The 25241-nt window shown below is 47.5% G+C and overlaps 1 protein-coding gene across 2 annotated transcripts in view; it reads left to right on the top strand.

Moving 5' to 3' along the window:
• The first annotated feature begins 11736 nt into the window (after positions 1-11736).
• Positions 11737-25241, top strand: part of PTP4A2 (protein tyrosine phosphatase 4A2) — a 57649-nt gene continuing 44144 nt past the window's right edge. The window contains exon 1 of one of the 2 annotated variants that reach the window (XM_033955383.1): positions 11737-11885. The gene's annotated coding sequence lies outside the window, so the exon portion shown is untranslated. Of the gene's footprint in view, positions 11991-25241 lie in introns of both variants that reach the window. The other variant, XM_033955384.1, reaches the window with a different exon arrangement.

Here is a 25241-nt window from a genome sequence, read left to right as displayed (position 1 = left end):
GATGAGAATCATGGTGGCGTTGTCCTTGCGGAGTTTGGACAAGGTCCGCAACATCAGAGGAAGTGGAGGGAAGGCATACAGGAACCGATCCCTCCAATCGAGCAGGAATGCATCCGGGGCCAGACGGTGAGGAGAGAAGAGTCTGGAACAGAAGAGGGGCAGTTGATGATTGTGAGGTGCTGCAAAGAGGTCCACCTGCGGAGTGCCCCATCGAGCAAAGATGGAGAGCAGAGTCGGAGGGTCCAACGTCCACTCGTGAGGTTGAAGGATGCGGCTGAGATTGTCGGCCAGGGAGTTCTGTTCGCCCTGGATATAGACCGCCCTGAGAAAGAGATTGCGATCCGTGGCCCAGGTCCAGATGCGCAGAGCCTCCAAACAAAGGGGGCGAGATCCGGTGCCGCCTTGCTTGTTTATGTAGTACATGGCGACTTGATTGTCTGTGCACAGGAGGAGGACTTGAGGACAGAGGAGATGTTGGAAAGCCTTGAGGGCGTAGAACATGGCTCTGAGTTCCAGGAAATTGATGTGATGACGACGCTCCTGTGGGGTCCAAAGTCCCTGGGTGCGTAGATCTCCTAGGTGAGCTCCCCACGCATAGGGGGACGCATCCGTGGTGATGATCATAGAGTGAGGGGGTAGATGAAAAAGTAGACCCCTGGAAAGATTTGAGGAGTTCAACCACCATTGGAGAGATTGCTGAAGAGATGATGTCACAGAGATGGGATGAGAAAGAAGATCCGTAGTCTGTGACCATTGGTTGGCGAGAGTCCACTGAGGCGTGCGAAGGTGGAGACGTGCCAGAGGAAGGACATGCACCGTCGAGGCCATGTGACCCAGGAGGACCATCATCTGTCGGGCAGGAATGGAGGGATGCATGAGCACCTGACGACAGAGGTGGAGCAGGGTCCGCTGACGATCGGAGGGGAGAAAAGCCCTCATTAGTGTGGTGTCCAGAACTGCTCCAATGAATTGAAGTCGCTGGGTGGGAAGCAGATGCGACTTGGGGTAGTTGATCTCGAACCCCAGGAGGTGGAGGAGAGAGATGGTGTGATGAGTAGCCTGTAGCACAAGTTGAGATGAAGGAGCTTTCACCAACCAATCGTCCAAGTAGGGGAACACCTGGAGGTTGTGAGACCTGAGGAAGGCCGCTACCACTATAAGGCACTTGGTGAAGATCCTGGGTGAGGAAGCGAGGCCGAACGGTAGCACCTTGTACTGATAGTGGTGGTGCAGCACCTGGAACCGCAGGTAGCGGCGAGAATTTTGATTGATGGAGATGTGAGTGTAGGCCTCCTTGAGGTCCAGGGAACATAGCCAGTCGTGTTGAGAAAGAAGAGGGTAGAGCGTGGCAAGGGAGAGCATTCTGAACTTCTCCTTGACCAGACACTTGTTGAGGTCCCTGAGATCGAGAATGGGACGGAGGTCTCCCGTCTTTTTGGGTACCAGGAAGTAGCGGGAGTAGAATCCCTGACCCCTTTGATCTGGAGGTACTTCTTCGATGGCATTGAGAAGGAGGAGGGATTGAACCTCCCTCAGGAGGAGGGGGGTTTGAGATGAGACAGGGGGCATTGGCTAGACGATCCTGGTGGTTGATGTCCAAGTCGGAGACTCTCAGCCAGGCCAAGCGGCGCATGGCTACGGCCATGGCAGAGGCACGGGAGGTGAGCTCGAATGAGTCGTATATCGAGCGGACCATAAACTTGCGCAACTGAAGAAGGCCAGAGATGTGCTGCTGGAACAGCGCTCCGGCAGGTACTTTTGGAGGGCAGACAGTTGTTGGACCAAATGTTTCATATAGAAAGAAAAATGGAAGGAATAGTTGTTCGCCCTGTTGGCCAGCATGGCATTCTGGTAGAGCCTCTTGCCAAACTTGTCCATGGTCTTACCCTCTCTGCCAGGAGGGGTAGAGGCATAGACACTGGAGCCCTGAGTCTTTTTCAAGGTGGATTCAACAAGAAGGGACTCATGGGGCAATTGAGACTTGTCGAACCCTGGGATAGGGATGACTCGATAGAGGTTGTCCAGTTTACGGGGGGCCCCCGGTACCGTAAGGGGATTCTCCCAGTTTTTGTAAAAAGTCTCCCGTAGGATGTCATGCACGGGAAGCTTGAGGAACTCTTTAGGAGGTTGTTCGAAATCTAAAGCCTCCAGGAAGGCTTGAGACTTCTTTGAGTCAGATTCTAAAGGAAGGGACAGGGCTGCAGACATCTCCCTCAGAAATTTAGAAAATGAGGACTGCTCCGGTTTGGAGGTGGCATCGGGTGCCGACGGGTCCTCATCAGATGAGGAGGGATCCTCCTCGGTACCGAGAGGGGATTCCTCCCATAAGTCAGGGTCCCGGACCTCTGGTGCATGTCGAGACACCGGGGTGGAAGGTGCGGTATGGCGGGTCTTGGATAAAGATTTCCCAGAACGCACCGAAACGGTACCAGGAGAGGAAGACCGGCGTCGATCCCGGTCCCGGGAAGAATGACGCACTGCTTGGTGCCGAGGAGGATCCGATGTGGTATGGGAGTGAACCACTGGATGGGTATGAAGCTGCTCAGCCGAAAGAATCGGCATGGAGGTGTTAATAGGTACCGAAGGGGTGGATACCGGGGGTTCGGTACGGGGCTCGGGCCGGTCTGGTACCGGAAGGAGCGGTGCCAGGATAGTGGGCAACAGGTGCTCGAGTTGTTGCTGTAACTGTTCCTGGAGTTGAACTTTTAAGATGGCCGAGATACGGTCATCTAGGGGTGGCATCGGAACCGCTTTCTTTTTCTTCGGTTCCTTAGATGCCGCTCCACGCCCCGGCGATGAGGAGGCCGATGACGAGGCACTCACCGAGATCGGGGCGGAGCGCTTGCGGGACCGGTGCGATGCCGGCAAGGTCGGTGTCGCCACCGTAGTTGGAGGGTGCTCGAGGGAAGAGGAAGGCTTCTTAGCCGGCTTACCTGGCGCCAGAGACGCCGATGTGGGGTCGGGCGGTGTCGAAGTAGACGGTGCCGATTTCTGTGGTACCGCTGTCGATGTCGAGGAGTCCATCGCCGACCCGGTGCCGAAGAGAAGAGTTTGTTGAATTCTTCGGTTTTTAAGGGTTCTCTTTTGAAGAGTGGCACAGCGGGTGCAGGAGTCCGCCCGATGCTCCGGACCCAAACACTGCAAACACCAATTGTGTGGGTCAGTGATGGAGATCGGGCGTGCACACCGCTGGCACTTTTTAAAACCGACCTGCGGGGGCATGAAGGGGAAAACAGCCTCCGCAAAATCGAACCCCGAGGCCTGTATAATGGCAACAGGCCCCGCCGGGGCAAAATCGAAAAAAGGGAAAAAAAAGCAAAGTTTTTTTTTTTTTTTTACAAAGCAAAGGAAAAAGAAACCCGAAGGCAAAAGAAGAAAAAATATGGAAAAAAGCGCGAGCAGGAAGGCAAAAAAGTGGTTTCAACGGCCATTGAAAAAACACACGCGTCTTCTTCGCTCCGCGGAAACGAAGAAACTGGGGACCACGCACTCCTCCGTCGGGCGGGAAGGCACTCGCGCACGCGCGGTGCGGCCAACTAGAAACTTCTAGTTAAAAAGGTCCGTACCGAGGGCTCCGTCGGTGACGTCACCCATGTGTTAAGAATATGCTGCCTGCTTGTCCTGGGATAAGGAAAAGTACTCTCCTCTCATGCTGTGAACAACTGACAGTTTAAACTTCACTGATACATTTGAACAGACAGAAGTCATAAAGAACCCGGGATACTGCAGGACTTGGGAATCAGATGAAGGGAAGAATTTGGCAAGGTCTGAAGCAAGGACGGTGAAGGATTTTCCAATTGGAATGCAAAATAGGCTGACTGGAAGAGGAACCGACAGCAAACGAATGCATAAAAACCTGACGAGTTATGTCCTCTTCCAGGGATCCAGAGGGGGCCAGCCCACACCAAATATCGGCCATTCTAACTGGCACAGACAAATAAGGGTTGATTTGTTAAGTATAATCAAAGACAAATTCCTTTTTTAAAATTAGCTAACATATCAAGGGATCCCCACAGGTAGACAGACATCCCCCCATTGTGCAATGGAGGACAAAAACACTTCCCTGAATTCCTGGCCCCGCCCGTCTCCGGACTAGGAAAACGCAGTACTAACAGGTCCACACTCGCTTCGTCCTCAAGGACATCTCAGACACTCTCAAACACACAAAACACAACAGATTTCAGTTCAGTTACTCAACCAGAAAATAACAGTTCCTAGAATCCCTTTCCCACAACTTTTCAGCGACAGATCACGTGGCTTACTAGGCAGGAGACGAGAGACAGGATAGGGATGATCAATCCCCACTTACCAGATAGTGGCCACTCCAGGTACAGATACAGATACAGATTCTTGTACTTTAAACTGAGACTAGATAAGTCAGTTGAAGCGGTCCAACGTCCTGAGGTCTGCCAACCCCCCAAAAGGAAGGCAGCCGGCTAAGCAGACACATCAGCCGTAGGACCAGAAACAAGTGACCAATCGAGTAACCAGTGGTCAAGAGACCTTCAAGTCCCTGTTCGGGCGCCAAATGAAAGGTCACTTGGACACACAAAGTCAGAGGCGTGAAGAAAGTACAAGTTTTATTCACAGCATGCATGCTGGACCCCTGAGCTCCAAGCTGGCTCAGAAGTGCCGAAACCAGGAAGTTACAGAGATATTTATTCATTTTTCTGGCTATACAACTGAATTCTAGAAAAAGCTTTTCACGTGTTACTTTTCTTAACACTCATTGGTTCTAAGCTCACACTAGCAGGTCACTAGCAGGACACCTATCTAACTCTTACAGTTAAATGTACAGAAGGGCAGGGTACATCATGGCTCAAACTCTTATCTATTCAGCTTACAATGTGGTAAGGTAGGGACATACATTTTAGGCAGATGCAGTCAATAGATTATACACTGTTTTCAGCTATGTAGGCCAGAGCAATATTTTAAACAACAGTTAACTATTTCATGACCCTACATAACTATGGCTCGTACTTCACCAAATGGATCCAAACATTATATTGGCAACCATCTTCCCGCATTTTAATCAACAACTCTCTATCCAACAAATTCTCTTTGCACAGAGGTACACGTCAGGGGTGCCCTCTTTCGCCTCTATTATTTAACTTGGCCCTCGAGCCTCTATTGGCAGCTATTCGTCAATGCTCTCTTATACAAGGCATCACTTCCGCTTCCAGGCAAATAAAACTAGCTGCGTATGCAGATGATGTTTTCCTTTTCAATCGAAACCCCCTAACATCTCTTCCTGCCTTTATTGACATAGTTCATGAGTACTCCCTGCTCTCCGGTTATTCAGTCAATTGGGAAAAGTCTGAACTTATCCCTCTGAATGATCATATCTCCTCTTCGGAATTATCCCATTTTCCGTTTCACTGGTCTACCAAAGCCATCAAATACCTGGGTATCCTCATTCATAAAAATCCCTTCATGGTTATGGACCTTAATGTATCACAGCTGAAGAATTTGATAACACAATCTATTTCCAAATGGTCTCCCCTCTATCTGTTGTGGTGGGGAAGAATAGCATCCATTAAAATGACCCTTGCCCCTCAAATTACATATATTCTGTCTATGCTCCCATCTCGATGTACTAACGTACTATTTAGATGGATTAACACCAAACTTTCCGGTTTTATCTGGAGCAACAAAAAACCATGTATTGCTCTGGCTAAATTGAATGCCTCTAAAGATCGTGGGGGCATGAACCTCCCTGATTTCCATTTTTATCAACTTGCCTCCTTTGCTAAATATGGAGCTCATTGTTTCCGGAGGACACTGACTTCTGACTCCCCCGCATGGCTTGAGATGGAGCACTATATATGCTCTCCATATCCTTTGTATGTGTTCACCACTCTCAACATTCCTACACTTGAGAGAATATGCTTTACTGAATGCAACTCAACATGCTCTGAGACGTCTGGATGCTGCTGCTGACATCTCTATATTTAATATGTCGGATATGTCGATAAGGAACAATCCAAAATTTAGACATAAGGGTAAATCTTTCTCTTGGAAAATATGGTAAAAGGCAGGCATTTGGACAATTGATCAACTGATGTCTTCAGACTCAATTATCCCCTTCACCTCACTATGTTCCTCATACCCTCTACCTGAACATTACCATTCCCAATGGCGTCTTCTGGTTTCCGCATTGTCTGAAATATCCTTATGCTATGATGATAATGTCTCAATCAACACCCTCCAGCATTGGTGTGCGCTAACTCTCAATGGGGGCAAAGCCATCTCTATCTTCTATCATATCCTGCGGGATCACTCACATTTGCCCCTCAATCTATGAAACATTGGGAACACATGCTTACTACATCTATTCAAGATATTGATTGGCAATTGTTATGGACATCAACAAATAGACCACTGATGTCTTCCAGAATCTCTCAATCCATGTACTTTGTCATGTGGCATGCAGTTTGGACTCCGCACTGTATGTGGAAGGCTAGGCTCTGATCGGATCCCAAATGTTGGCACTGTATCCAACAGGAAGGTACATTGGACCATATGTTATTTCACTGTAAACTTATTCTTCCATTTTGGTCACGCATATGGACCATAAGAACATAAGCAGTGCCTCCGCCGGGTCAGACCATAGGTCCATCCTGCCCGGCAGTCCGCTCCCACGGCGGCCCAAACAGGTCACGAGTCCAGTGTTCCCGCTAAGCTGCGCTGGCGTGCGCTGGCGCACAAAATATTACATCGCAGCGCACAAGTTTCTCGTCACAGCGCACACACGCGTCGCAAAGGTAAGGGGAGGCTGGGGGAGGAATCGGACGTCGGGGTGGGGGTTTGGTTTCCGACCCTGGCGGTGGAGACATCTAACCTCGGCCTGCCCCGGAACTCTTACTGCAACAGTGACTTCCTGTTCCTGCCTAGACGGGCAGCTGCTGCAGTAAGAGTTCCGGGGCAGGCCGAGGTTAGAGGTCTCCACTGATGGATACAGCGCCGCCGCTATAACATTTAAAATAATAGCGATCGGGGGGGGGGGGAAGGTGCGGGGAAGTCCGGAGCTGCAGGGCCGGCGTTAGAGGGAGTAAGAGTTGATGGTGCTGCAGGGTCCCGCGGGGGGAGGGAGGAAGAAAAAAGAGGAACCGAAGCATGGCAATTTTGGGGGAGCAGGTGTGGGGAAGTCCCGCGATGACTCGTCTGCTGGCTCTGCTCTGGAAGAAGTAAGTTACGTCGGAGGGGGTGGACCCGGCAGACACAATCATTGCGGGACTTTGCCGCAACTCCCTGTGTCTGCCGGGCCCACCCCCTCCAACGTAACTTACTTCTTCCAGAGCAGAGCCAGCAGACGAGTCATCGTGGGCCCTTCCAGCATGCAGCTGCTGAGTCCGCTCTAGAGCAAGTACGTCAGAGTGGGGTGGATTGGCAGCAGGCAGCTACAATCATCGCGGGACCTTGCTGCATGAAGGGAGAGAAAGGAGCAGGACTGCTGGAATGGAAGAGTGGTGGAGGGAAAGAAAGGGGGCAGGGTGGTATGGAAGGGTGGTGCTGATGGAATTGATGTACAGAGAAAGGAGAGAGACATAAGGGGGAAGGATATTGGAGGGAAAGAAAGGGGGAAGATGCTGATTGAAGAGGGGTGGATGGAGGGAGAAAGGGCAGACATTGGATGGTAGTGGGGAACCTATGCTGGATGGAAGTGCAGATGGGAGAGATAAGGGAGCAAATGCCAGAAGGAAATGGGAGGAGAGAAAGAGGGGAGCAGATGCTGGATGATAAGTGGACAGAGAGAGGAGAAGGTACTAGATGGAAGGGTTGGAGAAAGAGGGTATATGATGGAAGGAGGGGATAAATAAAAGGAGGACACATGATGGGGAGAAAAGGATTGAGTTAGGGAAACACTGGAGGGGTGAGGGAAAGAGGTGGCAAGCTTTAGGTAGACAGTAAAAGAGAACATTGATGAGAGAGTAGTAAGAACATAATCTAGACAGATGCAGAAAATAAATTGAAAAGGGAAATGAGGGAAAAAAGGGAAAGGGATTGCAGAGGAGAGGTGTGGGAGAGGGAAGGAGAGGAGAGAGATGCCAGACCAATGGGGGTGAAAGGAGAGATGGAAGGGGGAGGCATACAGTTTCTGGAAGGGGCATAGAAGGAGAGAAGATGCCATATAGGGGAAAAGAGACGGCAGACAGTGGATGGAAGGAAGAGAGTTACAAGAAGATGAGGAAAGCAGAAACCACAGAAGACAAAGGTAGAAAAAAATTTCTATTTATTTATTGCTTTAGGAGACATGTGTCACTGTTTCTGTGAAGCATTGTATGCAGAGTCCAGCTTCTTGCTGGTTCAATTTAACCTTTGTCTATGGGAGGGGTTAGTTTGTGATTACATATTCCATACTAGGCGAAGGTGTGTTCTGTGTGTTCGAAAGACATAGTTTTCTGTTAGGATTGACGGTGTAGGATTGATCTGTGTTGGTCTGTCTTGTTTAGTTTTAGGGTATTGATGGGTTTTAGGTGTATTGATGTACTGTTCACTGCAATATGTAAGATGCTGCCTTTTCCTAGGTGACGTGTGACGTGTGGCTTGTTACTAAAAATCATGTTTTTCGTACAGATGGGGGGGGGGGGTGCCAAAAAATGATGGGCCCCGGGTGTTACATATGCTAGGTACACCACTGCATTATGTAAAGATACCAGAAAGCTGGAGAAGCAAAAACTTTAAGTAAATTGTTATTCTTCTAAGTTTTGAGTATTTAACCCTCCCACAATCTCATGGGCACTCATTTCAAGTTTCAAGTTTATTGAGATTTTGATTTAAACGCAATATCAAATATTTTCAATGTGTATAACAAAAATAAATTTTGGGAAATAAATAAAACCATTTGAACAATAAACATACAAACATATCCATAGATGATTAAAAATACATAAGGAGTACAAGGATAAACTACATTTGTTTACAAATGCGTCCTCCGTGCCTGCTCATAAATTTGTGGAATATGTAACTTGTCGCTCATGCATATTTTTTTTTGCACACACCTCATCAATCCTTAGAGGGAACATTGGTCACGACCTGTCTGAATCACCAGAAGGGGCTCCCTTGCCATCTTGGTTTCTCATTGAAGTCCTATCTTCCCATCGAAGTCCTAACCCTCCGGTCTTGCACATGCACGACCTGGTTGGGTTTCTATACTTAATACCTGGTTAGCTTTCTATACTTGTGTTACATCCCAGCTCCTCCCTCAGTATCCCACGATCCCTTTATCCCTCAGGAATCCGTCCAATCCCTGTTTGAATCCCTGTACCGTACTCTGCCTGATCACTTCCTCCGGTAGTGCATTCCAAGTGTCCACGACCCTTTGGGTGAAAAAAAACTTCCTTGCATTTGTTTTGAACCTATCTCCCTTCAGTTTCTCCGAATGCCCCCTCGTACTTGTTGTCCCCTTCAGTCTGAAGAATCTGTCCCTATCCACCCTCTCTATGCCCCTCATGATCTTGAAGGTCTCTATCATATTTCCCCTGAGCCTCCTTTTTTCCAGAGAGAAGAGCCCCAGCCTATCCAACCTCTCGGCGTATGGGCAGTGTTCCAGCCCTTTTACCAGCTTCGTTGCTCTCCTTTGGACTCTCTCAAGTACCGCCATGTCCTTCTTGAGGTGCGGCGACCAATACTGAACGCAGTATTCCAGATGTGGACGCACCATCGCTCGATACAATGGCATGATGACTTCCCGCGTCCTGGTTGTTATGCCCCTCTTTATGATGCCCAGCATCCTGTTGGCTTTTTTTGAGGCTGCTGCGCACTGTGCAGATGGCTTCAGTGATGCATCCACCAGCACTCCCAAGTCTCTCTCAAGTCTGCTGTCTCCCAACAGTGCCTCCCCCAATTTGTAGTTGAACAACGGGTTCTTTTTCCCTATATGCATGACCTTGCATTTTTCCACGTTAAAGCGCATTTGCCATTTGTTTGCCCAGTCTTCCAGCTTGTCCAGGTCCCTTTGCAGGTCCTCACACTCCTCCCTGGACCTAACTCTGCCGCACAGTTTGGTATCGTCTGCAAATTTTATAACCTCGCACTTTGCCTCCTTTTCCAGGTCATTGATAAATATGTTGAAGAGTAACGGCCCCAGCACCGATCCCTGTGGCACACCGCTTGTGACTCCCCGCCAGTCAGAATATTGGCCCTTCACTCCGACCCTCTGCAGTCTACCTGACAACCAGTGCTTGATCCACTATTCAATCCATCACATCCTGCTCATCTGAAATAACTTTTGATGTGCTTATTATATGTTCCCAACATCCATGTTTCAATACTTCTGACTGCCCTCCTAAATTGATTGATGCTATGATTGTAATAGCTATATTACACATCCTTAAGAACTGGAAATCAGCCTCCTTATTAGATTATACCTTTTGGTGGAAATCATTATGTCTTTATAACAAATATGAATCCTATGCATATGAAAAACGTTGTATCTCTAGATTGTCTCTTGGATCCACCTTTCCACCATCATCGTGGAAATTTTTAGATCGTTATATGCATCTTCAATAATTGATCATTCCTGTTATCTGTTGCTTTTTCTCTTTCCTCTTCTATCTTTTCTTCTCTCTCGCCTTTTTCTTCTCCCTGTTTCTTTTATTATACTCTGACGAGCCCTATTATGTCACTTCGCTTGTTATATGTTCTTTTTGATTATATGGGCTTATAGTACAGTAAGTTATGATCTATTTTATTCCTTCATGATGATATTGACTGTACTTTTCTAGGATTTCTGGATGTTGTATCATTCCTTAAAACTCCAATAAAAATTTTGAACAAAAATCCTGTTGGTCATTGTAGTGCCAGTAATTTTTCTGATTTCAAAAGCATGAGCGAAGCTGCAAAAACTCCACATGCGTATGAGCTCCACAGAAATTCCATCAGATCAGTCATTGGAGAAAGCAACTGGCATGCACAGAATAGTGCGTGGAAAGAGGCATAAATAAATGTGCCAGGAAGTGATACATTGTAGGCATACATGAACATGTCATAAGTGTCTTTTTCCTTCACAGCTTCTGTGGGATATATTTGCTGCCTCAAAGTAACTTAGGATAGGGACACAAATAATCACCATTTACCTCAAAATGTGCCCTAAATTGAACATTGAAGGGTCTTATGGGACACTGCAAGGCCTCCCACACATCACACAGTGGAGAAAATGCCTCAGTTAAGCTTCATATGGCTAAAAAAAATCCTCCATTTATGTGTCTTCACTTAGAGAATGACGGTGAAAATTCATCACCCCGTCCCCGCGGATACCCGCGGGAAATAACCCCATGTAATTTTCTAGTGTCTATTTCAACCTCAGATCTTCTACACCAGCATTCTTCAAAGCAAAGCTTGTGGGTCAGTGGTTGTTGCCATTCATACTCTGATTCTTCCCTCTCTCTTTAAAGAATGACATGAAGTTGGTTTCCCGCGGTTATCCGCGGGAACGGGGACGGTTATGAATTTTGTAACCGTGTCATTCTCTATTCACTATATCAAAAACAGTGGTGAAAAAATGGGGCACAACACCTCACATCTGCCATTCAAACACTGGGTGACCAAAGTTGCCCCCATAGTTTTTAACTTCTACCCGTCATGCAATTGGGTCCAACTGGCAAATTGTAACCTGTAAAGTCTGGAATTAGCGCACAAGCTTGAACTGTATTTAATGTATGTTTTAAGCCGTTCGGGGGAAATGGAGACCCTCCCCACCCCCGCCGCTGCACTTGGGCGTGTCCGAGGCAGCGCCGAGCGTGTCCGGACGGGGGCGCTGCGGCTTGGCTGCCTCTCTGGCCCGCCGCTCTCCTCTCTCTGGCCCTGAGGCGGCAGCGCGGCTCCCCCGGGCCCGTCACCGGAGCGGCCTCCGCCCGACGTCAATGAGCAGCCCGCGGCTTCCGGTGAGTAGCTCGAGCGCGCCCTCCCCCCTTCAGGGACTTCCTCCTTCCGGACGAGGGAAGCGACGACGAGGCCCCGACGGCCCAATGCGAAGGCTTCGCGCCCAGGTAGACGGAGGCCTAGGCGGTAAAACCGAGACAAGCGCTCGCTCGGTCACGGGGTGGGGGTGGGGGCTGTATCATTTCCGCGCGCTGCCGAGAAAGCCCCTCTGCCACGTGGATGGAAGGCGGTGGGAAGGGGGCAAGAGGGGCTCCTGTGGAGGCCAATCCAGTGCCACCAGGCAGACAAAGTCTGGCCACACTTCCCAGTAGCTCCTGTATGGTAGGTCTCTCGCTGTCAGGGGGTGGGGGAAAGGGCCCGCAAGAAAGCCCCTCTGCCACGTGGATGGAAGGGGGGCCAATCCGAGGCAAGTCCAGTGCCACCAGGCAAAGACAAAGTCTGGCCACACTTCCCAGTAGCTCCTGTATGTTAGCTCGCTCGCTGTCAGGGGGTGGGGGTGGGAGAAAGGCCCCGCAAGAGAGCCCCGCTGCCATGTGGATGGAATGTGGTGGACAGGGGGCAAGAGGGGCTCCTGTGGAGGCCAATCCAGTGCCACCAGGCAAAGACAAAGTCTGGCCACACTTCCCAGTAGCTCCTGTTTGGTAGGTCTCTCGCTGTCAGGGGGTGGGGGTGGGGGAAAGGGCCCGCAAGAAAGCCCCTCTGCCACGTGGATGAAAGGCGGTAGGCAGGGGGCAAGAGGGGCTCCTGTGAGGGTCAATCCAGTGCCACCAGGCAGACAAAGTCTGGCCACACTTCCCAGTAGCTCCTGTATGGTAGGTCTCTCGCTGTCAGGGGGTGGGGGAAAGGGCCCACAAGAAAGCCCTTCTGCCACGTGGATGGAAGGTGATGGGAAGGGGGGCCAATCCGAGGCAAGTCCAGTGCCACCAGGCAAAGACAAAGTCTGGCCACACTTCCCAGTAGCTCCTGTATGTTAGCTCGCTCGCTGTCAGGGGGTGGGGGTGGGAGAAAGGCCCCGCAAGAGAGCCCCGCTGCCATGTGGATGGAATGTGGTGGACAGGGGGCAAGAGGGGCTCCTGTGGAGGCCAATCCAGTGCCACCAGGCAAAGACAAAGTCTGTCCACACTTCCCAGTAGCTCCTGTTTGGTAGGTCTCTTGCTGTCAGGGGGTGGGGGAAAGGGCCCGCAAGAAAGCCCCTCTGCCACGTGGATTGAAGACGGTAGGCAGGGGGCAAGAGGGGCTCCTGTGGAGGCCAATCCAGTGCCACCAGGCAAAGACAAAGTCTGTCCACACTTCCCAGTAGCTCCTGTTTGGTAGGTCTCTTGCTGTCAGGGGGTGGGGGAAAGGGCCCGCAAGAAAGCCCCTCTGCCACGTGGATTGAAGACGGTAGGCAGGGGGCAAGAGGGGCTCCTGTGGGGGTCAATCCAGTGCCACCAGGCAGACAAAGTCTGGCCACACTTCCCAGTAGCTCCTGTATGGTAGGTCGCTCGTTGTCAGGGGTTGGGGGTGGGGGAAAAGGCCCGCAAGAAAGTCCCTCTGCCACGTGGATGGAAGGTGGTGGGAGGGGGACAAAAGGGGCTCCTGTGGGGGGCAATCCGAGGCAAGTCCAGTGCAACCAGGCAAAGACAAAGTCTGGCCACACTTCCCAGTAGCTCCTGTATGGTAGCTCGCTCGCTTTCATGGGATGGGGGAAAGGGCCCGCAAGAAAGCCACTCTGCCACGTGGATGGAAGGCGGTGGGCAGGGGGCAAGAGGGCTCCTGTGGGGGCCAATCCAGTGCCACCAGGCAATGACAAAGTCTGAGCTGGCCACGGATTCTATGCTGCCATTGCTCTGGCCAACTTCCCAGTAGCTTGCTCGCTCTGTCAGGGGGTGGGTGTGGGGGAAAGGGCCCGCAAGAAAGTCCCTTGCCACGTGGATGGAAGGTGGTGGGAAGGGGGGCAAAAGTGGCTCCGGTGTGGGGCAATCCGAGGCAAGTCCAGTGCCACCAGGCAGAGACAAAGTCTGGCCACACTTCCCAGTAGCTCCTGTATGGTAGGCCGCTCGCTGTCAGGGGGTGGGGGTGGGGGAAAGGGCCGGCAAGAAAGCCCCTCCGCCACGTGGTTGGAAGGCGGTGGGTAGGGGGCAAGAGGGGCTCCTGTGGGGGTCAATCCAGTGCTACCAGGCAGACAAAGTCTGGCCACACTTCCCAGTAGCTCCTGTATGGTTGGTTGCTCGCTGTCAGGGGGTGGGGGTGGGGGAAAGGGCCCGCAAGAACGCCCCTCTGCCACATGGATGGAATGCGGTGGGCAGGAGGCAAGAGGGGCTCCTGTGGGGGCCAATCCAATTCCACCAGGTAAAGACAAATTCTGGCCATGCTTCCCAGTAGCTCCTGTATGGTAGGTCGCTCGCTGTCAGGGGGTGGGGGTGGGGGAAAGGGCCCGCAAGAAAGCCCCTCTGCCACGTGGATGGAAGACGGTAGGCAGGGGGCAAGAGGGGCTCCTGTGGGGGTCAATCCAGTGCCACCAGGCAAAGACAAAGTCTGGCCACACTTCCCAGTAGCTCTTGTATGGTAGGTTGCTCACTGTCAGGGGATGGGGATGGGGATGGGGGAAAGGGCCCGCAAGAGAGCCCCGCTACCATGTGGATGGAAGGCGGTGGGCAGTGGGCAAGAGGGGCTTCTGTGGGGGCCAATCCGAGGCAAGTCCAGTGTCACCAGGCAAAGACAAAGTCTGGCCACTTCCCAGTAGCTCCTCTAATTCTTTGATTCACTTCTAGTTTCTACTAAGATCATCTCTTGGTCTTTTCTCTTTGGGCCTCAGCAAGGGAAGATTAGTTTTGCAACTTACTCCAATACAAAGCTATAATCTTTTATTTATGTGCAACAGTTGCAGAAATAATATTTGAAATCTGTTTCAGCAGTTTTGTATGTTAACTCCTGCGGAACCAGACACTTGAATGTTTCTGCTTATTTAAAGTACAATTTGGGAACATATGAAAATGTGTCTTAAATGTGGTGGTTTGCCTTTTGAGTTAAGAAGCAGGTTTCTACGGTACAAATACTATTAAGGCTTAAATATTTTTATCAGGATATGTATTTTTCTCACATCAGGCAGCATTATGGGGTAAAGATCTATTACTTATGGGGAATTTAGTAAAAACCTACTGTTCCTGAAGTATTTAGGCAATTGACTTGTACAATCTAGAGCTGTTAATCACTAGCTTTTAACTCTGTTAATGCTACTCAATTTGTAGCATCTTTTAATCATTGTAAACCACATAGAATTTTACGGTCCTGCGGTATTTAAACTGTTGTTATTACTATTATTATCCAATTTGCTCATCTGACTTGTATTTCTATTCTTGAGTAAGTAATACATTGTCTCGGCCACAGGAGGTTGAATCTGTTTTCTGCTGTATATCTTTAATTTTATTTAATGTTTTATGTTCTAGGTTTCTGTAAAACTATCCGTAACAGAGAACAGAAAAGATATACCTGTTGGAGAAGCTCTAAAATCATCCACTATAATTTATAACATTCTGGTGTTGTAAGAGGGAAACCATTGCATAAGAATTTCAGCTGTATGTTGAAATCTGGGGTCACATTTATAATTGCTTAGTTTTCCTACAGCTAACAAAACCTCTCGCATTTCTAATGTTGCCACCTAGAATATATGAAAAATGGCATATGGCTATTATCCCAGGACAAGCAGGCAGCATATTCTCACACATGGGTGACGTCACCAATGGAGCCCTGGGACGGACACTTGAAAAGTGAATGGCAACTTTAACTTTTAGAAAGTTTGCAATCGGCCCACACCACGCATATGCGAGTGCCTTCCCTCAGTTTCTTAGTTTCCGTGGAGCTAAGAAGACGTGTTTCAACGTCCATTGAAATTTTTTCTTGCCTTCCCGCTGTCGCATCAGTGACTTTTCAGTGATTTTTGTGTTCTTTTTTATTTCATTTAGTTTATCTTTAGTTAAAAAATATATATATATTTTTTTCTCTTGCTGGTTCAGCCTGGCGGGGCCTGTTGTATCACCTTGGCCTCCGACTTCCATTTTGCTGAGGTGGTCTTCCCGCCGATGTCACGCCCGCAGATAGGATTTAAGAAGTGTGGTCGCTGTGCTTGGCTCATATCTATGATTGACCCACATCGCTGGTGTCTCCAGTGTTGGGGCCAGAGCACCGCCCGGAAACCTGCACCCGGTATTTTTCTCTTCAGAAGAGGACTTTGAAAAACCGCATTCTTCAACAGAAACTACTGTTCAGTGTCACTATGGAGGGGGAGCCGACATCACTACTGACATCAATGGCGCCGACCAAGATGACACCGCATATATCGACACCAGCACCAGCAGAAACATCTCCGGTGTCGCAACCTCCTGTGGGTAAGCCGGCTAAGAAGCCTTCCCCTACCCTATCTGGGACTCAGGTCAAGATGGCATTGAATCGAGTCATGCTGACCTTGAAAAAGTCCCGTAAGTGCCCAGTCCCAATCTCGGTGAGTGCCTCGACCTTGGCTTCCTCACCGGAGCGGAGTGCTGCACCAGAGGTACTGGTGAAAAAGCCAGCGGTACCAGTGCTCTCCCTTAAGCAGAAAATTGATAATTTGCTTAGGGAGGAATTGGGTGAGCATTTTCAAATGCTGGTGCCGGCCCAACTTATGGCCACGTCGGTACTGGCTTTCCAGGCCAAGTCGACACCGGCTCTCCAGGTGACGGTTCAGTCTGAGCAGATAACGACACCGACTGCATCTCTAATTGATGATCCACCGGTGCAGAGACCATCGACACGGGAGTCAACTGATCCCACTCCATGACACCAGTCATCCTTGACGCAAACATCCAGGGAGGCGATTCCGGTGCGGTTCTGAAAAGCCACTAGCAAAACCAAGCAAAACCAGGCTTTGACACCAGGTCTTTGACACCGTCCTCTTTCCATTCATGATTCAGATTTGTTTGGGGACTCGGAGCAGGAACCACTCTCTTCTGAGGATGTGGATTCTTCAGCCTCACCTCAACGTTCTCTACAAGGGCCTACTTTGGAGCGATCCTCTTTTTCCAAGTTTCTTCACCAAATGTCTGACGATCTTTCCATCCCTCTGGAAGCCTACTCTAAATATTCCAAGCAGTTCCTGGAGGTCTTAGATTATGACCAGCCACCTAAAGATCTGCTAAAACTTCTGCTACATGATGTCTTAAGAGAGACTTTCTATAAGAATTTGGAAACAGCTCTCTCTGTTCCAGTGGCTCCTAAAAAGTTGGACTCCCTGTATAGAGTGGTTCCTCTTCCAGGCTTTGCAAAACCTCAACTCCTCTATGAATTTTTGGTGGTAGAATCCACCTTAAAGAAATCTGCAGAAGCTAGTGTCTATGCCTCTTTCCCCAAATTTGGCAAACGCCTATATCAGAATGCCATGTTGGCCAACTGAGCTGGAAATTACAATTTTCATTTTTCGTTTTATTTAAAACACCTGATAAAACAATTTTCAGCTTTTCAGAAATACATTCCATTGTGTAAGTCTTCAGCTTTTCAAAAACTTATTGCTTCTGCTTTCCAGCTGTGGAAATATATGGTCCGCACTACGTACGACACCTTTGAACTTACTTCACGTGCAGCAGCCATGTTGGTGGCTATGCAATGTTTGGCGTGGCTTTGTGTTTCTGAGCTTGATGTCAATCATCAAGATCAGTTGGCCAATTCGCCCTGCCTGGGGGATGAGCTCTTTGGCCCATCTATGGACATGACCACTCAGAAGCTTTCTGCCCATGAGACTCGTTGGGGCACATTGGTGAAACCGAAAAAGAAGCCTCCACCTCCTAGAGCTTTCTGGCCTGCTTCATCGTATCAATGCAAGTATGCTGCTAAACCTGCTTCTCCTGTGCCTTCTCTGCCTAGGAAACAGAAGCAACAACCACATCAACAATCTAAACAGCAGCAGGGTCAGCAAAAACCTACACAGCCTTTTTGATGTGTTCCTCAGGAGCATAGCCACCGTTCCTATTCTCAGTCTTTTTCCACAGCCGATCGGAGGACGGCTCTAGGATTACATCATTTGTTGGGAGCTCATCACCACAGATCTCTGGGTTCTAGACATCATTCAATCAGGTGCATTTTCAATCAGGTGCATCATTCAATCAGGTGCCTCCGGATCACCCTCCAAGAAAGTCTATTTCAGATCCTGCACAGTCCTCTCTTCTCATTCAGGAGATTCAATCCCTTTTTTTTCTAAATGCCATCGAGGAAGTTCCTCTCTCACAACAGCATTAGAGATTCTGCTCCTGTTATTTCTTGATTCCCAAGAGGACGGGAAGACTGGAAACCATTCTAGATCTCTAAAAATTTATTGTCAAGGAGAAATTCCGAATGCTCTCCCTGCTTTATTCTCTGCTGGATCGGAACGATTGGCTTTGCTCTCTGGATCTCAAGGAAGCTTATACTCACATTCCAATACATCAAGCTTTCTGATAATATCTCCACTTCTAGGTGAATCAGCGTCACTCACATTCCAATACATCAAGCTTCCTGAAAATATCTCCACTTCTAGGTGAATCAGCGTCACTATCAGTACAAAGTCCTTCCATTCGGCCTAGCAACTTCCCTACGAGTCTTCACAAAGTGCCTGATTGTAGTGGCCGCATTTCTCCGATCACACGGTCGTCAAGTCTTTCCTTATCTGGACGACTGGTTGATCAAAGCTTCTTCGATTCAGGACGTAACTCTGGCAACATCTCAGACCATGTCTTTCTTCAAGCTTTGGGATTTGAAGTTAATGTCCCGAAATCCAACCTCATTCTGTCTCAATGCCTTCAGTTTCTTGGGGCTATCCTAGACACTATTCTCATGAGAGCATTTCTCCCTCCAGATCGGCGCTCTGCTCTCTTCAGCCTCTGTCAGCAGATGTTCACTGTTCCAACCATTTATGCAAGACCCATGATGGTTCTCCTGGGCCATGTGGTTTCCACAGTGCACGTGACTCCACTAGCAAGACTACATCTTCGCACTCCTCAGTGGACTCTTGCTTCCCAGTGGTCTCAAGCGTCAGATTGTCTCTCACAGCATATATCTGTTGCATCATCTCTTCTGCAGTTGCTTCAATGGTGGATGACCTCCTCCAATCTATCCAGAGGTCTCCTTTTCCACTTGCTTCCTAATCTCAAGGTGATCACGACGGATGCATCTCCTTATGCTTGGGGAGCACATATGAATGGCCTTCAAACCCAGGGTCATTGGTCCACCAGGGAATGGAAGTTTCACATCAATTTCCTAGAGTTCAGAGCCATGTATTATGCCCTCAAGGCTTTTCAACATCTTCTGTGCCCTCAAATCCTCCTCCGCACAGACAACCAACTAGCAATGTACTACATAAACAAGCAGGGAGGTACGGGCTCTCTCCCTCTTTGCCAAGAAGCACAGAAAATCTGGCTTTGGGCGACAGCTCGCAATCTTTTCTTAAAGGCTGTCTACATTCAAGGGGAGAAAAATTCCCTAGCAGATAACCTCAGCAGAATTCTTCAGCCTCTCAAATGGACTCTCAACTCTGCAGCTCTTCATCCAATCTTTGCTCAATGGGTTACTCTACAAGTGAACTTATTTGCAACTCCCCACAATCACAAGTTGCCCCTGTTTTGCTCCAGACTTTATTCTTCTCACTGACTGGAAGCCAATGTGTTTCTGCTGGATTGGACAGGCCTGTTTCTTTATGCATTCCCTCAAACTCCTCTCATACTAAAGACTCTGCTCAAACTCAAATGAGAGTCAGCCACCATGATTCTTATTTCTCCTTGGTGGCCCAGGCAACATTGGTTCTCCCTTCTACTTCAACGCGGCTCCAGGGAGCCAATACCTCTGCAATTAAAGATTTTTTTCTCTGTAAAGGAACATTTTTGCCTCAGGAGCTGATAAAATAATTTTTGCAATAAGTGATTAGCCTCTGTTTACTAAGCTACATTATTGCAATAACACCTGCTATAGGTCACTTACTGCAAGTTAATTAGCTCTAACTTATGTGTGACCTTTACAGTTGAAAAGGAAGTTCTGGAATGAGGGGGCATAGGACAAAGGTGAAAGGGGATAGACTCGGGAAATACCAGTAGCGATAATAGAGATGAAGACTCTATCTGAATTCAAGAAACCATAGGATCTGATGGGAAGACTGGGTAGGTCATATGGTCTTTATCTGCTGCTGTTTTCTCTGCTTTCTTTCATGGGATAATTGTGTTCAACTGGTGTTTATGCTGGGACCTCAAGCCTACCTACCCAGTAATGATAATTTTTTTGAGATAAAGCAGTGTGGTTGCCACGATAGTCCACTTTAAAGGTTAATAAGAACAAAACAGAAAAAGAGAATCCCTTTGGGTTGGACTAACTTAATTCCTTTTTTGACTAGCTTTCAAAAGTTATAACTGCTTTTCACAGATCAGGGCATCATCAGCAGTTATTTCCAGTTTGCACAAACACTGTTTTTTACTTGTGCAATTTTTCCAGAGGCCCTATTTTATGCCGATGGCTGTTAGTTTGATCTGTCCCTTGTGTTGGTTTCACTCTTCTGCTAGGTTCCACGTTTGTTTTTCATTTGTTGAGTAGAGTACTTGAAATACATCTTTGTTTATTATACCAACACTTGGGTTTTGTTTCTGTTAGTGACACTAATCTGTGGTTTGAATGTGTCTGGTTTGTTTGATAATTGTCTTTCCTTTATTATTATGGAATTCCTTTGCTTGTCTTTTCTTAGTTTGTATACCACTTTGATACTTTTAGAAAGGTGATATATTAAGTATTTTAAATAAATCAGAAACCATATAGAAGATAGGTAAGGTGGTAGATGTGTGAAATGGTCTCCCGGTAGAGGTGGTGGAGAGTGGGATAAAGGCTGTGTCTGAATTCAAGAAAGGGGGACAGGCACATGCGATCTCTTATGGGCAGACTGGATGGGCTGTTTGGCCTTTATCTGCTGTCATATTTCTATGTAGTATTGTACTTGGCAATGAGTTACTTGGGGGAGGGGACAGACCGTATTCCTTGCGCCTCATCCTGCGCCCAGCACATGGCCCAGCATTACTTTCTTGTTGAGCAGGAGAGGCTTTTTCAGGTTGTTAATGAGATATCTGTAGTATATGATGATTCACTTCAGGTCATACTGTATAAATTGCCTTGTGTCTTCAGTTCTCGGTCAGATGCATCTGTTGCACAATGGAAAGCTTTTAAAGGGTAAAGTTCCACTAGAAAGTAGTGATGACCTTTAAGGTCCTGCAGAGATCCTATATTTATTTTAGCTTTCAAATTCTATCCTCCTTGTGTTCACAGAGGACATTTTGAAGGCTTGAGTTTGGCTAGGGTTCGCATGGGATGGAGGCTTCTGTTATTTTCTGCTGAGTTAAAGCCAAATTATTATTTTTGTGTTATTGTGAAGTATGCCTGGGATAGGCACATGGGATCTCTTAGAGAGAGGAAGAGATAATGGTTACTGCAGATGGGCAGACTGGATGGGCCATTTGGCCTTTTATCTGCCATCATGTTTCTATGACTTTTTTTCAGGAATCTCCGGTTGCTTCAAATTTCACCAGCCGCAGAGCCAGGCATTAAGAAACGATTCGTATAGCAGCTGAGTGATTTGCTACAAGGAATATAATCACTAATAGCTCTGGCTTGGACCAATAGAGCAGGGGTGGGCAACCTTTAAGTGTACATATATCAGTACTATCCTAAGTGGGCTCCAACATTACGCAATGTCAGAATCAGAAATGCGAAGAGCTCCATGTGATAAATAAAATGATAGAAACAAACTGCAAGAGCGCCTAGTATGAAAATATTTGCAAATTGCCAGAACTCTTGATTAATGGAACTTAACAAGTAAAATGTAATAATATACTGGTCAGCATTGCCTTAATAATGAATGCGACTGTTGGGCGGATTGGATGAACAACACATGGATTTTTTATCTGCTGTAATTTACTATGCTACTATGTCATATTGTTTTTTATAAATACTTGCCATGGACTCATGGGCCACATGTTACCCACACCTGAGACAGAGTAACAACCTATGGATCAGGCGAGGCTCTGTTCCAGGGCACTGGTGATAAAGGATGCCAAAATCCCAGTCCAGTCTATCTTCAGACTTCTAGTGGGATAGGTGCTGGACTGGGATTTTGGTGTTCTGGTCCAGCAGGAGGGGGAGGCGAGAGAGAGAGAGAGGAGAAAAATACCAGATCACAGGCGGAGGAGAAGGAAAGAGATACCAGATTGTAGGGGTACCAGTGCAAAAGTTGGCTTAGGGGGCCACAGTCCCTTCAGCCAGCATTGGTAACAACACATTAGTAAAAGGACTTTTGCTGCTAGTTATGAATGGAAAATGATATGGATTACACCAACCAAGCTGGGAGGGATAATGACAAATGTTTCTTTTAGATAAAGTTAGTTCAGTTCTCATATTAGTCCATATATATGTGGGCAGAGGTAAGACAGTTATAGAGTACCTGGATTTTCAGAAAGCTTTTGACCATTTCCCTCTTGAGAAATTCTGAGGAAATTAAAAAAAAAAACAGCCCCTAGGGCAGGAGGCAGTGTTCTGTGGTGGATTGGGAACAGGCTGAAAGAAAATAAATAGGGTTAAGTGGATAATACTGTCAGTGGTGGAAGGTGAAGAGTGGGGTGCCAGAGAGATCCGTACTAGGACCGGTGCTTTTTGACATACAGTATTTGTAAATTAACTGGAAATAGAAGTGACAAGTGAAATTATCACATTTGCAAATGAAATAATTGTTCAAAGTAGAGACTGGAGGACTGAGCAGGCAAATGAAAATGAATGTGTACCACTTAGCTACACAATGTAGATGTCACTGTGGACAATACATTGAAATATTCTGCTCAGTGTGGCAGCAGCCAAAAGAGTAAACAGACTGTTAGAAATGTATTAGAAAAGCAATAGAGAATCCAAGAATATCAGGGAGCCTCTGTATTGCTCCATGGTGAGACCACACCTTGAGTATTGGGTGCAATTCTGGTCGATGCATCTAAAAAAAAAAAAAAAGATATACTGAAATTAGAAAAGTAGGGCAACCAAAATGATAAAGAGAATTGGAAGAACACTCATGAGGAAAGACTAAAGAGATTAGGGCTCACTGAGGAAGAGCAGTCTGTAAAATCCGGAGTGGAGTGAAATGGGTAAAAGTTGACTAGTTGTTTCCTCTTTCAAAACATACAAAGGCTAGGGCAGTGTTTCTCAACTCGGTCCAGGATATCCACAATGAATATACATAAACTTGATTTGTATACACTGCCTCCAATATATGCAAACCTGACTGGCAAGGGGGTACTTACTCCAGGACCGAGTTGAGAAACACTGGACTAGAGGACATTCAACAAAGTTACTGTTTAAAAAAAGGTTTGAGGAAAAGTCCTGCAGAAAAAAATCAACAAATCGGTGGTACGGTCAATCTGGAGTAAACTACCACTCATCCCTGGGGGTTGGTAGCATGGGATCTTGTTACTTTTCGGGATTCTGCCATCTAGCACAGTATTCTGTTTCTAACAGTGTGAGAAAGAACAGTTTGTGTGGTGTGATGTAGGCAGCTCCCAAGGCTGAGGGAGTTGTGTGGCCATTGCTGATGCTTCAGATGATAAGAATGTGTTTGTGTGTGTGAGACTGCCTGGGCAAAGTCACCTTGTGTGGAAGTTATTTGATATACTAAGAAATGCTGTAATAGGGTGAGGTCATGGGACAGAGAAATGAACTCTGCTAAAGCAGAGAGTTCAGCTCCTTCAGCTTTGGTTTGGAGCTAGCTAATTGAGCTGAAAACAAGAGCTCTCTAGCTGTAGCCTTGTAAATTGTTTTGTGCATACAACCTGCAAAACAATACAGAGCTGTAAGCACAGCAGAGCTGATAAGGGTTAACAGGTCATGGGTAACTGATCCATGATAAAATTATTTACTTTCTTTTCTTACCTGCTTCCTTGAGCTTGCCTTGGGGTTAGTGGCCCTGATGATTGCTAAAGTGTGTGCTTGTGGCTTGGTCCTCCATCAAAGCCTGTTGGGCCGTGGCAGGAGGCCTGAGCTCTGCTGCCTGTGGCTGTGAGAAGACAATTTACCACAGATCTGTGAAGCTGCTGCGGGGAATTCCTGCATGACTTAGCACGCGCCTGCAGGGAGAACTGCGATGCAGTGCTGTTCTTGGCTCTCCCTCCTGCCCTCTGTCCGCCGCGGACCACCCGGGTGGAAACAGGAAGTTGTGCATCATTGGAGACAGACCACGGCAGGCAAAAAGCAGGAGGAGGAGCCACGCACAGCACTCCTGAATTGCCGAGGCCGGCAGAATCCCCGGCCTGGCAGCGACATCAGACTGGCGCCGGAGGGAAAGGCACGATGGGCTGTGAAGAGAATGAGATGAAGGGAGAGAGGTTGGACCTGGGGTAGTGTGGAGAAATAATAATTTTATTTTATACCGCCATAACCAAAAGTTCTAGGCGGTTTACACTAAAAAGAGCTGGATGATCAGCAAAATACAATAATACAGCAAAATATACAAATATTTGTAAAATAGAATTTCAATAATAAAGTAAGTAATAAACTTATCGAACAAAGTGGTCTTATTTAATTTCCAAAAACTGCAATAGGATAATATAGCTTGCTGAAAACATTTACCTAACCAAGATTGTTGCCTACCAGCTTGAAATGCTAGGGTCCTATCTAAGAAGGTCTTTTATCTACATCCATTAATTTTTGGGATAAGCAAATAAATAGAAGTTTCTAGTTTCTCTTGATGGTCAACACAAAATTAGGAAAAAGGTAAGCTGGAGAAAGAGGGAAAAAGATACTTGAAGGGAGAACCGTTGAGAAGAGAAAGGGAGAAATGGTGGACCTGGAGGGAGACAGGCAGATGGGGAGCAGTTGGGAAGAGAAAGGGAAAGAAGTTGAATCTGGAGATGGAAGGGGATGGAGAAATGTTAGGCCTGGGGTGGAAGGGAGAGAGAGATGCAACATCTTTTTTTTTTTATCCCCTTCCATCTCATTGTTCAGCATCAAGGGGAGAGGGAAGAAGAACAACAGAAAAGAGACGGAGCAAAATGTTGGACCAAGAGGAGAGAGAGAAGGAAATAGGAGACTGGGAAAGGAGTGAGATGGGAAATGGGAGAGTTACAGAATAAGAGAAGATGGAAAATTGATAGGTAGCTGAAAATTTAAAAAGGAGAAGGATGAAAAAGAAGGCAAGATTTGAGTGGATAGAGGCAGAAAAGAAAAGTTGAAAAGGAAAAATCAATATGTTGGAGACAGGGACTGGAGCAAGAGAGAGGAGAAAACAAATGGACAGCAGACACTGGAAAGAGAATTAGAAGATGAATAAAATCAGAAAGAGAAACTGGGACCAAAAGCAAAATGAC

Source organism: Geotrypetes seraphini, chromosome 8 (assembly GCF_902459505.1).
Source record: "Geotrypetes seraphini chromosome 8, aGeoSer1.1, whole genome shotgun sequence".
NCBI classification, from domain to species: Eukaryota; Metazoa; Chordata; class Amphibia; order Gymnophiona; family Dermophiidae; genus Geotrypetes; species Geotrypetes seraphini.
Note: the sequence above shows the minus strand (reverse complement) of the source record. Positions and strands in the feature narration are given on the sequence as shown.